This window comes from Lemur catta, chromosome 3 (assembly GCF_020740605.2).
Source record: "Lemur catta isolate mLemCat1 chromosome 3, mLemCat1.pri, whole genome shotgun sequence".
NCBI classification, from domain to species: domain Eukaryota; kingdom Metazoa; phylum Chordata; class Mammalia; order Primates; family Lemuridae; genus Lemur; species Lemur catta.
The window spans coordinates 17,617,737-17,633,118 of NC_059130.1; the positions used below are offsets into that span (position 1 = coordinate 17,617,737).

General features: G+C 36.6%; 1 protein-coding gene and 1 pseudogene across 4 annotated transcripts in view; one reads left to right on the forward strand and one right to left on the reverse strand.

The window, feature by feature from the left end:
* Positions 1 to 15,382, reverse strand: part of PHTF1 (putative homeodomain transcription factor 1) — a 53,783-nt gene that overhangs the window by 31,061 nt on the left and 7,340 nt on the right. The window lies entirely within an intron of this gene.
* Positions 3,114 to 3,824, forward strand: LOC123635062 (annotated as a pseudogene).

Genomic DNA, 15,382 nt, shown 5'->3' on the forward strand with positions numbered 1-15,382 from the left:
TCTATTTTTAGTTTTTGAGGAACTTCCATACTGTTTTCCATAATGCCCACACTAATTTACATTTTCACCAACAGTATATAAGAGTTCCCCTTTCTCCACATCCTCGTCAGCATTTGTTGTCTTTTTTCATAACAGCCATTCTAACCAGGGTGACATGCTATCTCACTGCGGTTTTGATTTGCATTTTCCCGATGATTAGTTATGTTCAGCATTTTCTCATGTACCTGTTGGCCATTTGTATGTCTTCTTTTGAGAGATGTCTAGTCAGTTCATTTGCCCATTTTTAAATAGAATTCTTTTCTTCTGTTGAGTTCTATGAGATCCATAATATGGAAGGAAATTAATCCCCTTTGCATGAATAATTTACAAATATTTTCTCCCATTCTGCAGGTTGTCTCTTCACTCTGATGATTGTTTCCTTTGCTGTGCACAAGCTTTTTAGTTTGCTATAATCCCATTTGCCTATTTTTGCTTGTTGCCTGTACTGTTGAGATTTTCTCCATAAACTCTTTGCCCTGACCAATGTCCTGAAACATTTCCCTTATTTTCTTCTAGTAGTTTCAGATCTTACATTTAAGTGTTTAATCCATTTTGACTTGATTTTTGATGTGGTGAGATATAGGGATCTAGTTTCATTCTTCTCCATATGGATATCCAGTTTTCCCACCACCACTTACTAAAGAAACTGTCCCTTCTCCAGTGAATATTTGTGGTGCCTTTGTTGAAAATCATTTGGCTGTAAATATGTGGATTTATTTACAAGGTCTCAATTCTGCTCCATCGGCTTATGTATCTACTTTTAGGTAAGTACCACACTGTTTTCATTACTATAGATTTGTAGTATATTTTGAAATCTGTTAGCGCAACAATCCCCAACCTTTTTGGAACTAAGGACCAGTTTCATGGAAGACAATTTTCCCACAGACAGTGGGGAGGGGGGGTTGGTCAGGATGATTTAAGCACATTACATTTATTGTGCACTTTATTTCTATTATTATTACATTGTAACATATAATGAAATAATTATACAACTCACCATAATGCAGAATCTAATGCCACCGCTGATCTGATAGGAGGCAGACAGAGTTCCGGTGGTGATGCAAGTGATGGGGAGCAGCTGTAAATACAGATGAAGCTTCTCTCACTTGCCTCCTGCTGTGCGGCCCAGTTCCTAGCAGGCCATGGCCTGGTACCGGCCCACAGCCCGGGGGTTGGGGACTGCAGTGTTAGTGTGAAGCCTCTAGCTTTGTTCTTTTTGCTCAAGATTGCTTTGGCTACTTGGGGTCTTTTGTGGTTCCCTATGAATTTCAGGATTATTTTCTCTATTTCTGTGAAGAATATCATTAGTATTTTGATAGGGATTGCATTAATGTTGTAGATTGCTTTTTGTAGCATGGTCATTTCACAATATTAATTCTTCTAATCCATGAATATGGAATGTGTTTCCATTTTTTGGTGTCCTCTTCAATTTCTTTCATCAGTGTTTTGTAAGTTTTTCTTGTAGAGATCTTTCACCTCCTTGGTTAAAGTCATTCCCAGGTATTTTAATTTTTTTTTTTTTTTTTGGTAGCTCTTGTAAATGGGATTGCTTTCCTGACTTCTCTGCTAGCTCACTGTTGGTATATATAAATGCTACTGATATTTTTAGGTTCATTTTTGTATCCTCTAATGTTACTGAATTTGCTTATCAGTTCTGAGAGTTTTTTGGTGGAGCTTTTAGGATTTTATATATTGAATAGCATGTTGTCTATAAACAAGGACAATTTGAGTTCCTCCTTTCCAATTTGGATGTCCTTTATTTCTTTCTCTTGCCTACTCCGGCTAGAACTTATAGTACTATGTTGAATATGAATGGGGAAAGTAGGCATCCTTGTCTTGTTCCAGATCTCAGAGAAAAAGCTTTCAACTTTTCCCTGTTTGGTATGATGTTGGCTGTGGGTTTGTCACATATGGCCTTTACTGTATTGAGGTACATTCCTTTTCTATCTAACTCATTGAGAGTGTTTATCATGAAGGTTGTTAAATTTTATCCCATGTTTTTTCTGCATCTATTGAGATGATCATATGATTTTTTCCTTCATTCTGTTGATGTGATATATGACATTCATTGATTTGCACATGTTGAACAATTCTTGCATCCCTGGAATAAATCCCACTTGATTATGGTAAATGATCTTTTTAAGTCCTACTAGATTTAGTTTCCTAGTATTTTGTTGAGGAATTTTGCTTCTATGTTCCTCAGCTATTACCCCATAGTTTTCTTTTTTTGTTGTGTCCTTATCTGGTTTTGGTATCATGGTAACGCTGACCTCATAGAATGAATTTGGAAGAACTTCCTCTTTAATTTTCTAGAAGAGCTTGAGAAAAATTAGTATGAATTCTTTAACTGTTTTGTAAAATGCTGCTGTGAAGCCATCAGGTCCTGGGCTTTTCTTTGATGGGAGACTTTTTATTACAGATTCAGTCTTGTTACTCATAATTGGTTTGTTCAGGTTTTCTATTTCTTCTTGATTCAATTGTGGTTGGTTGTATGTATCCAGTAATTTATCCATTTATGCCAGGTTTTCTAATTTATTGGAGTATAGTTTGTAATGGTTATTTTTAATTATTTTATCTTACCTTATATTATCTTATTTTTTGAGACAAGATCTTGATCTGTCTCCCAGGCTGGAGTGCAGTGGCATAATCATAGCTCACTGAAGCCTTAAATTTCTGGGCTCAAGCAATCCTCCTGTCTCAACCACCCAAGTAGTTAGGACTATAGGCATACGCCACCACACCCACCTAATTTTTTTTTCTTTTGTAGAGACAGGGTCTTGCTATGTTGCCCAGGCTGGTCTTGAACTCCTAGCCTCAAGTGATCTTCCCACCTTGGATACCCAAAGTGCTGGGATGACAAGTGTGAGCCACTGTGCCTGGCCCCTGTAATTGCCTTAAATGATTCTTTGTATTTCTGTGGTATCAGTTGTAACATCTCCTATTCATTTCTGATTTTATTTGGGTCTTTTCTCTTTTTTTGTGATTAGTCTACCAAATGGTTTATCAACCTTACCATATCAAAAAAAAATACTCTTTTCTGGCTGGAACCACGGAGGGTGTTTAAGAGAAGAAAAAGAGAGGTTCCTGCTATGCCAGAAACCCTTAAGAAAAAGCAAAGGAATTTTGCAGAGCTGAGGGTCAAGTGCCTGAGAAAGAAGTTTGCCCAAAAGATGCTTTGAAAGGCAAGGAGGAAGCTTATCTATGAAAAAGCTAACCACTATCACAAAGAATACAGGCAGATGTACAAAACTGAGATTCGAATGGCTGGATGACAAGAAAAGCAGGCAACTTCTAGGTACCTACAGAACCCAAATTGGCATTTGTCATCAGGATCAGAGGGATGGAGCCCAAAGGTCTGAAAGGTGTTGCAGCTTCTTCGCCTTTGCCAGATCTTCAATGGAACCTTTATTAAGCTCCACAAGGCTTCAATGAACATGCTGGTGATTGCAGAACCATATATTGCATGGGGATACCCAACCCTAAAGTCAGTAAATGAACTAATCAACAAGTGTGGTTATGGCAGAAATCAGTAAGAGAATTGCGTTGACAGGTAACACTTTGATTGCTCGATCTCTTGGTAAGTATGGCATCATCTGCATGGAGGATGTGATTCTTGAGATCTATACTGTTGGAAAACACTTCAGAGAAGCAAATCACTTCCTGTGGCCCTTCAGGTTATCATCTCCAAGAGGTGGAACAAAGAAAAAGACAACCCATTTTGTAGAAGGTGGAGATGCTGGCAACAGGAAAGATCAGATCGACTGCTTATCAGAAGAATGAACTAAGGTATCTACCATGATTATTTTTGTAATCTGGTCAGTTAATACAAAGTGACTGTTTTAAAAATAAAAACTTTTCACTTTGTTGATCCTTTGTACTTTTTTTAGTCTTAATTTCACTCATTTCTACCCTGATCTTTATTATTTCTTTCCTTATGCTAATTTTGGGTTTTATTTCTTTCTGCTTTTCTAGTTCCTTGAGATACACCATTGGGTTATTTGAAATCTTTCTACTTTTTAATGTAGGCAATTATTGCTATAAAATTCCCTCTTAATTAATACTGCTTCAGCTATATCCCATAGGTTTTGCTATGCCATCTTTTTTTTTTTAAGTTGTTTTTTTTTTTTTTTTTAAATTACAGGGGTACAAATGTTTTGGTTACATGGATTGCTTTTGTACTGCTTGAGACAAAGTTATAAGAGTGCCCATCTCCCAGATAGTGTACATTGTACCTGTTAGGTATGATTTCACCCATCCCCCTCCTCCCTGCTCCCACCTGTTTGATTTCCATTGTGTTTTACTTCCTGTTATGCACATGAGTGCTGTTTGGTTAGCTCCAATTTAATCGTGAGTACACATCATGTTTCTTTTTCCATTCTTGCGATACTTCACTTAGGAGAATGGTCTCCAATTCCATCCAGATTGTTACAAAAGGTATTAATTCATTTATGGCTGAGTAGTACTCCATGTTATATATATACCACATTTTATTAATACACTCATGAATTGACGGGCACTTGGGTTGATTCCACCTCTTTGCGATTGTGAATTGTGCTGCAATAAACATGCGAGTACAAGTCTCTTTTTGATGAAATGACCTTTTCTTCCCTTTGGGTAAATATCCCGTAGTGGGACTACTGGATCAAATGGTAGGCCTACTTTTAGTTCTTTGAGGAATCTCCATACTACTTTCCACAGAGGCTGTACCAGTTTGCAGTCCCACCAACAATGTATAAGTGTTCCTTTCCACATACATACCAGCATCTATTGTTTTGGGACTTTTTGATAAAAGCCATTCTCACTGGGGCTAGGTGATATCTCACTGTAGTTTTGATTTGTATTTCCCTTATGATTAGTGACATTGAGCATTTTTTCATATGTTTATTGGCCATTTGTCTATCTTCTTTTTGAAAAGCTTCTGTTCATGTCTTTTACCCACTTTTTAATGGGGCTGTTTGATTTTTTTCTTGCTAATTTGCTTGAATTCTTTGTAGATTGAAGTTATTAGCCCTTTATAAAATGTATAGCATGTGAACATTTTCTCCCATTCTGTCTATTCACTCTATTGATTGTTTCCTTGGTTGTACAAAAGCTTTTTAATTTAATCAGGTCCCATCAATTTTTTTGTTACTGTGATTGCCACTGGGGTCTTCCTTGTAAATTCTTTGCCTAGGCCAATATCTAGAAGAATTTTTTCAACAGTTTTTTCTACAATTATTATGGTTTCATGTCTTAGGTTTAAGTCTGTTATCCATCTTGAATCAATTTTAGTGAATGGCGAGAGATATGGATCCTGTTTCAATCTTCTACATGAGGCTATCCAATTTTCCCAGCACCACTTATTAAATGGGGATTCTTTTCCCCAGTGTATATTGTCATTTGCTTTGTCAAAGCTCAGATGGCAATATGCGGAAGGATGCAAGGATGGTTCAATATACGTAAATCCATAAATGTGATTCACCACATAAACAAAAGCAAAAACAAAGACCATAAGATCATCTCAATATATGCAGAAAAAGCATATGACAAAATTCATCATCCTTTCATGATAAGAACTCTCAACAAAATGGGCATAGATGGAACATACCTCAAAATTATAAAATCCATATATGACAAACCCACAGCCAACATCATACTGAACGGGGAAAAATCAAAAGCATTCCCACGTAGAACTAGAACCAGACAAGGTTGCCCATTGTCACCACTTTTATTCAACATAGTGCTGGAAGTCCTTGCCAGAGCTATCAGACAAGAGAAGGAAATCAAGGGTATCCAAATGGAAAAGAAGAGGTGAAACTATCACTCTTTGCTGATGATATTATCTTATACCTAGAAAACCCCAAAGACACTGCCAAGAGACTCCTTGAAATGATAAATAAATTCAGCAAAGTCTCAGGTTACAAAATCAATGTGCACAAATCGGTAGAATTTCTATGCACCAACAACAGTCAAGTGGAGAATCAAATCAAAGACTCAATAACTTTCACAATAGCAACAAAGAAAATAAAGTACCTAGGAATATATTTAAACAAGGAGGTGGAAGATCTCTACAAGGAGAACTATGAATCCCTGAGGAAGGAAATCACAGAGAATGTAAACAAATGGAAAAATACATCATGCTCATGGTTTAGCAGTATTGACATTGTTAAAATGTTCATACTACCCAAAGTGATTTACAGATTCAGTGCAATCCCCATCAAAATACCAGTATCATTTTTCGCAGGTCTAGAAAAAATAATTCTATGCCTCATTTGGAACCAGAAAAGAGCCCAAATAGCCAAATCAACCTTAAACAAAAGGAACAAATCTGGAAGCATCAATCTACAAGACATTAAAAGTTATACTATAAGGCTACAGTAACCAAAAAAGCCTAGTACTAGCACAAAAATAAAGGTATGCTGTGTTTCTATTTTCATTTGTTTTAAGAATTTTAAAAATTTGCCTTCTTAATGGCTTTATTGACCCATTGATCATTCAGGACAATGTTGCTTAATTTCCATATATTTGTTTAATTTTGAAAGTTCCTCATGTTATTGATTTCTAGTTTTATTGCACTGTGAGACTTGTTTTGTGACTTAACATGTGGTCTATCCTAGAGAATGTTCCACGTGCTGATAAAAACCATGTGCATTCTGCAGCTGTTAGATGAAAAGCTCTATGAATGTCTGTTAGGTCCATTTGGCCTAAAATGCAATTTAAATAGAATGTTTCTTTGTTAATAATTTTCAGTCTAGTTGATCTGTCCAATGCTGAGTGGGGTGTTAAAGTCCTGAACTAATATTGTATTGTAACTTATCTCTCTCCCTTTACACCTAATTGCTTTATATATCTGGATGCTTTGGTGTTGAGTGCATACATATTTACAATTATTATATTCTCTTGCTGAATTGATACCTTTATTATTAAATAACGATTTTCTTTGTCTCTTTTTACAGTTTTTGACTTAAAGTTTGTTTTATCTAACTATTCCTGCTCATTTTGGTTTCCATTTGCATGGAGTATCTTTTTCCATCCCTTTTCTTTCAGTCTATATGTGTCTTTAGAAGTGAAGTGAGTTTTCTCTAGACAGCATATAGTTGGATTGCTTTTTTTAATCCATTCAGCCAGTCTACATCTTTTAAGTGGGGAGTTTATTCAGTTTGCACTTGAGATTATTATTGATAAGTGAAGACTTAATCATATCATTTTATTGTTTTCTGGTTTTATATATACTTTGTTCCTTTCTTCCACTAAGACACAAACACACTTAGCCTAGGCCTACACAGAGTCAGGATCATTAATATCACTATTTTCCACCTCTGCATCTTGTCCCATTGGAAAGTGTTCAGGGGCAATAACATGCATGGAGCTGTCATCTCCTATGATAACAATGCCTTCTTCTGAAATACCTCCTGAAGGACTTGCCTGAGGCTTTTTTTTTAATAGAAGGAGGCCACTCTAAAACAATGATAAAAAGTATAGTTTAGCAAATACATAAACCAGTAACATAGTCGTTTATTATCAGGTATTATGTACTATACATAATTGTATGTGCTATACATTTATATGACTGTCAGCATAGGTTTGTTTACACCAGCATCACCACAAACATGTAATGCATTGGCTATGACATTACGATAACTATGATGTCACTGTTGATAGGAATTTTTCAGCTCCATTATAATCTTACAGGACCACTATTGTATATGAAGTCCGTCATTGACTGAAATGTCATTTACGCAGCACATGACTCTACTTACACTAACTTGTTTGGCTCATTTAGTCCTCACAACTGTCCTATAAAATTGGTACCTTTATTATCCTTTACAGCTGAGGCAACCAAGGCACAGAGATTTTAACCCAGTCATTCTCACTCCAATGTCTGTGCTCTTAATCACTACATTATCCTGCCCCTCATTATATGATATTGCTACAAAAGGAACCCTAATCAAAATAGGGAGAGGTTTTGTTTAAGATCAAAGATAATTGCTTTGCACTCGAATGTTTATAGCAGCATAATTCACAATTGCAAAGATGTGGAAACAACCCAAGTGCCCATCAATACATGAGTGGATTAATAAAATGTGTTGTATGTATACCATGGAGTTCTACTCAGCCACAGAAAACAATGGTGATCTAGCACCTCTTGTATTATCCTGCATAGAGCCGGAGTCCATTCTACTAAGTGAAGAATCACAAGAATGGAAAAACAAGCACCACATGTACTCACCATCAAATTGGCATTAATTGATCAGCACTTATGTGCACATATGGTAGTAACATTAATCGGGTGTCGGGCATGTGGGAGGGGGAAGGGGAGGGGATGGGTATATTCACACCTAATGGGTGAGGTGAGCACTGTTTGGAGGATGGGCATGCTTGTAGCTCTGCCTCAGGCGGGGCAAAGGCAATATATGTAACCTAAACATTTGTACTCCCATAATATTCTGAAATTTTTAAAAAAGTGGGTTAAAAAATATATTGCTTAACTTTGAAAGGCTTAATGGAATTAAACCCTGGGGAGTCACGAGTGGATTTTCTTATTGGCCACAACCTCTACCCTAGCAGCATAGGGAAAAAACTGTAGGAGAGAATCAGGATACCCCTGCACTAGTTGCCAGAGTGGTGGTCTAGAAATTCTCCGCAGAGACCTAGCTGTGGGCTGTACTCAGCCCTCTCTATTGTTTGCCTCCAACATAAACATGCAGCACCATCATAAGCTCAGACCCATTTGACAAAGTTCCTACTTTTTGGTAGAGGGATAAAAACATTGGAAGTATTCCTGCAATATTGTTGCACTTTGTATTTAACGAGGAATAAAGACAAGTGAAACCCTGTAACACATATCTATTTCCTAGTGTGCTCAAATTTCCATTTTATTACCATCAAAAGAATCAAATTATTAGACAGTCTGGCACAGAGAGGGAAGTCACCCCTGATTTAGGGCATATGATGAACAAAACAATTACAAGGCAAGTATATAGTACTATAGGAACATGTGTAAAGGGCACCTAACTCACATTCAGGAAGTCCAAGAAAAATTTCCAAAAGAAAATAATATCGAACCCAAGACCTGAAGGATGTATAAGAGTTTCCAAAGTTGGGTATGAGATGTAGCAAAATGGGGAATCAAGAAAAGCATGAGAGGACCCAAAAGTAACAAATAACGTGACAGAAACTAAAGAAAGTTCACGAAGGCCTAAAGCACAGAGTGGAAATGAAAATAGGGCAAGGTACGAGTGAAAGAGATAAACTGGTGAGGTGGGTAAAAGCCATATTGTAAAAACTATAATCATGCTAGTATTGTAAGGATGCTAGGAAGTCAGGAAACAGTTTTAAATATAAGAAAAACAATCAAATTTGTGTTATAACAGAAACAATAATGCAACAACCTGGCTTCGTGATGGAGGATGGGGAGAGATAAGAGGCAAGAGAAAGCAGTCAGAAAGTTAAAAAAACCTACTCCAGTAATCTAGATCAGGACAAATGTTTTCTAAAGGGCCAGATGGTATTTTAGGCTTTATGGACTACACCAACTCTGTTGCGACTACTCAACTCAGCCACTGTAGCACGTAGACATCGAAAATAAATATGTAAAGCACTGAGCCTGGCTGAGTTCCAGTTAGATTTGCCCATAGGCGATAGTTTGCCAACAAGCTGAGTACAGACAAAATAGGTCAGAGTAGGAAATTAGAAGCATGAATTAGGAAAAGCATTCATATTCAAAAGCTATTTAGCAAGTAGAATCTAGAAGTATTGGTAATTGAAAATGGGAGATTAGTGTGAAGGCAAAGCCACAGGACTCTAAATCCTGACTTTAGCAATTCACTGAATAGGGAAGGGAAGGAACAGGGCTGGGTCATGGGAGCGGAGGTCACATTCAGCTCACATTCCACTGGCCAAGCAAACCCCAGGGCCAAGCTAGAAGTCTGTGGGGGCAAAGAAGAATTCTCCTCCTACACGAAGGCACTACAGGTCACGTGACAACAGGTAGGACCATATAATTCTCTTACAAGTAAGAATAATTACAGGTAATAAATAATCAGGAAAATTAATATAATATACAGTTAAGTCTATCTGGCTCTAAAACTCCTGTCTAAACACTAATGAGATTTGTTGTTTTTGCATAAAGGATATTGGCATATCCAATACACCTATATATTCATTTACATCTATATCTACCTATCTATCTCATATGGAGACATGTATATACTATTAGATAACTTCGTTTAATATATTTTTTTGAAGGAAAACTTTTTAAAGTTAAATCTTTTTATTAAAATAATAAAAAGGCTAATAACAAAAAATAACTCTTTCCAGCCTCACCCTGCCTTACCCTTGATTCCCACTTCCTAGCTATTTCTTCTTTCTCCTTATTTATTTATTTATTTATTTATTTTGAGACAAGGTCTCACTCTGTCACCCAGGCTGGAGAGCAGAGGTGCAATTATAGTTCACTGTAAGCTTGAACTCCTGGGTATAGGTGATCCTCCCACCTCAGCCTCCAGAGTAGCTAGGACTACAAGGCTCGTACCACCACACCCAGAGTCTCCCTATGTTGCCCAGGCTGGCCTTGAACTCCTGGCCTCAAGCGATCCTCCCACCTGGGCCTCCCAAAACACTAGGATTACAGGTATGAGCCACCACAGCCAGCCATCTTCCTGCTTATTTCTAAATAAAATGTTTACAGTGCTTTCTTCTATTTCAAATGCTACCCATTCATTTCTTACTTTTGAAGATGAGGAGATAACTTTCTTGGCCTTGTGCCTCAGTTCCTTCACCTATAAAAAGGGGATGATAATAGCCTGTATCTCATAGAATTGTCATAAGGATCAATTCAGTTTGTGTGTGTTGCTTTAGATAATAGAAGACACAAACTACATGCTAACTATGAATGACTATAACACACACCCTCCTGAACTATAGTTTTATCACAAATTTTAGTTAAATTGATATTTGATATCTAATATCATGATTACATAAACATTGTTCACAGCTAAGCCAAGCAGTTAACCATGATTAAATTTTCCTCTCATAAATTTTTTGTCTTAGAATTTTAATTCCCTCATTTTTTTCATTCACGTAATTTTCTATATACCTCTTACTAATTCATCTTCAAACTCTCTATAAGTGTTACCTATATGCTTTCAATTTACTCAAACATCAGTTTCTTTATTTTTCCCTTTGAAGATGTCTATACTAGTTTTCTGTCCTCATATTCCATTCTAGACAGGTTGTTTTCTAGGCCAGATATAAGCTATCATCCCAGGACATCTGGAATTATCCTGAAATTTCTTTTCCCTCTTTTGTATATCCTGTTTCCTGGTACTATGGATTCCTCTTTTTTGGTTTATTCATTCATTATATTACAGTATACGTCCTCGCATAGCTTTCAGAGAGAGGGAGCATAGATATGAATTTTTTTGAAACTTGAAGCTCTAAACATATCTTTATGTTGGTACCTTTACACTTGGTTAACAGTTAGGCTAGGTATAAAACTTGAGGTTGAAAATCAATTTCTCTCATGTGCCATTGTCTTCTACCATCCACTGAAGGTTCTGTTGTCTTCTTTCTAGCTACCAGATGAGCCAGAAGTTGCTGCTGAGAGACCCAGTATCCTTCTGACTCCCATTCTTTTGTACATGATCGGTTTCAATCCTTCCATCTACTCCATGCTTAACTCAAGTTCTAATTGTGAATGTTCTAAAACTCCATGATAACATTTCTTAGTGCTGATCGCTCAAAAGATCCTTTCAAACTGGAAATGTGTATATAGTACTTCAGTTCTAGGGTACTATTTTTGTATTTTTTATTTGATAATTTCTTCCTCTACATGTATTTTTTTTCTGGAACACCTACTAGTTTGATGTTAGGTTTCCTACACGAACTGTATTCACTTTACTATTTTCTTTTTCCCTGTTCTTACATAGCTTTTCCGGGAAAGGGTCTCAACTTTATCTTCTAACTTTTCTCATGTATTTGATTTTTTTTTTTCTAGTTCTCTTGCTATAGTCTCTTGTATAGTCTTGTATATACAAGTTCTCTTGCATAGTCCTTTTTTTAAGCATTCTTTTTTATTTTTTAAATTGACAGATGTTAAGTGTATGCATTTAGCATGTACAACACCATGTTTTAAAGTATATACATTGTAGAATGAATAAATCTAGCTCATTAAAATATGTATTACTTCATGTATTTATCATTTTTGTGGTGAGAATACTTTATATCCACCCTTTTAGCATTTTTCAAGATTATTTAATATAGTCACCATGTAGTACAATAGATCTCAGATTTATTCCAGTCTTTTTATAGTATTCAGTTCTTTTTTTTTTTTTTTTTTTTTTTTTTTTTTGAGACAGAGTCTCACTTTGTTGCCCGGGCTAGAGTGAGTGCCGTGGCATCAGCCTAGCTCACAGCAACCTCAGACTCCTGGGCTTAAGCGATCCTACTGCCTCAGCCTCCCGAGTAGCTGGGACTACAGGCATGAGCCACCATGCCCGGCTAATTTTTTTGTTTATATATTTTTAGTTGGCCAGATAATTTCTTTCTATTTTTTTAGTAGAGACGGGGTCTCACTCTTGCTCAGGCTGGTCTCGAACTCCTGACCTCGAGCGATCCACCCGCCTCGGCCTCCCAGAGCTAGGATTACAGGCGTGAGCCACCGCGCCCGGCTAGTATTCAGTTCTTTAAAGACATTATGTTTTTAAAAAGTGTTCTTATGATTCCCACATTGCTTTTCTCTTTTCTTCTTTTCCTTTATGTCTCAAATATTTGATGATCTTTAATTACTCATTTATACTTAAGAGTGAGGCACTAACACGCCGAATCAAACTACGCATGCAATGGATGAAGTTTTCTGAACAGCGGGCCTCACCATAGAGAGGTGGCCAGTCATTTCACTTTTCAGTATCCTTAGATTTCTCTTTGGATAGTCAGTTTCTGCAAAAAGAAATTCCAGTCTTCTGTTTGGAGGTTATAAACCTGACCACTAGACCTTCACTTAATCCCCATTATTGGTATAGCATCTCACCCAACTCTCATTTGTTTTTGGTGTTCCAGAATCCAGAACTTCTCTGGCTCAGCCTCTCCAGGCTTCAATCCAGTCTTCTGTCAGAAGAAGATAAGGGTAACTATGTGGCTATGTGAAATAAGGAAGAAGATTTGGGGTAGGTCTATTGTCCCTTATACATATGCTAAAACTATCCTGTTTTCAGTTCTACCTCACTCCTACAGATATAGCTGATGCATCACCATCTTTTTTTCTTTTTTTTTGAGAGTCTTACTCTGTTGCCAGGCTAGATGCTGTGGTGTCAGCGGAGCTCATAGCAACCTGAAATTCCTGGGCTCAAGTGATCCTCCTGCCTCAGCCTCCCAAGCAGCTGGCACTACAGGCACTCACCACCACACATGGCTAATTTTTCATTTCTATTTTTAGTTGCCCAGCTAATTTTTTCTTTTTTTTAGTAGAGATGGTGGTCTCTTTCTCAGGCTGGTCTTGAACTCCTGACCTCAAGAGATCCTCCACCTCAGCCTCCCAGAGTGCTAGGATTACAGGCGTGAGCCACCACGCCCCGCCTCTTAATTTTTAAACATAGGGGTTTTACTTGTTTCTTATTGGCTTTCCCTAGTGTAGACACTTAGATTTTTACTTTCTTCACTTTCTATCCACTTTCCAACCTTTAAAATTATACTGGTAGTTCTCATTAACTGTCTCCTCTCCCATTCTTTTTGTTCTTGTGGGCTGATATCCGTTCGTATTTATTGTAATTTTGAGGGGTTTTAGGAGAGATCAGGTGGAAATTAATGTGTGTATTCAAACTGTCATCTTTAATAAGGAGTCTCATGTGTCATATATCCACCATCCAGCTTAAGAAATAAAACATCACGAATACAGCTGAAGTAGTCTCTGTGCTCTTGACTAGCCTTTTTCATTCTACAGGTATAAAACCACGCTATTTTCAAACAGTGATTTTTGTTCATTCTAATATTAATTTTTTTAAAAATCAAAGAAAAAGAAAACATTAGAATGCTTTGCTCATCCTAGCAAATGTATCTCAAACAGTATGTTAAACAGTAACAGGAAATGTTTTAGTCTTATTTTGGAGGACTAAGTTAAGCTTCATCATTGAAAATAATTTTAGACATTAGATTGACTATATTCTCTCAATTAAGAAATTTTAGAAGATAATTTTCATTGTGAACATGTATAAATTTATGTACATTATGTTTCCTACTTTTTTCTATCATTGTGATTTATAAAAATAGCTCTATGAGGTATAATTTACATACTATTAAATTCAGTCATTTTTAAGTATAGAGTTTTAATATATAAATTTACTAAAAATCTAAATTTTAAGTTGAACAGCCATCATCACCTCAAACTTTAGAACATTTCCATTACCCCAAAAAGTTCTTTTGTACCTGTTAGCCTGTTCCTACACACCTAACCCGTAGGCAACCATCTATCTGCTTTCTATCTCTACAGATTTCTAGAAATTTCATAGGAACGAATCACACAATATGTTGTATTTTTTGTCTGGCTCCTTTCACTTAGCATAATATTTGAGGTTCATCCATGTTGTCATGTATTAATAGTTTTTAATTGCTAAACTGTATTCTTTTATGGATCTAACACATTAGTTTATCTATTTACCAGCTGATGGATATTTGGATTTTTTCCAATTTTTGGCTATTATGAATAGCGCTACTATGAACATTTGTATGTGTTTACATTTTCACTTCTCTTGGGTAGACACTTAGAAGTGGAAATGTTCAGTCATATGGGAAGTAGTATATATACAACATTTTAAGAAACGGCCAAACTATTTTCCATTTTCCATGCCTACCAGCAGTGTACAAGAGTTCTAGTTCCTCCATGTCTTTGCCAACACTTGGTATGGTCAGTCTTTGTCTTTTTAATTTTAGCCATTCAAATAAGTGTTTCAGAGATCCAGTAATGTTAAGTCCTCCAACTCTGTTCTTTTTAAATTTGTTCTGAATATTCCATGTCCTTTGCATTGTATATATATATTTGGTATCTTATGTGGTTTTCATTTGTACTTCCCTAATTAATAATGTTGAGCATCTTTTTATGTGTCCATTAGCCATTTTTACCTTCTTTGGTGAAATGTCTATTCAAATTTTTTTTTATTTCAGCATATTATGGGGGTACAGAAGTTTAGGTTACGTATATTACCCTTGCTCCCCTCCCCCGAATCAGAGCTTCAAACGTGTCCATCCCCTAGACAGTGCGCATCGCACTCATTATGTATGTATACACCCATCCCCTCCCATCCCCCACATCTGCTCGATACCCAATTAATGTTATTCCTAAATTTGCTCTTAGGTGATGATCAGTGAAACC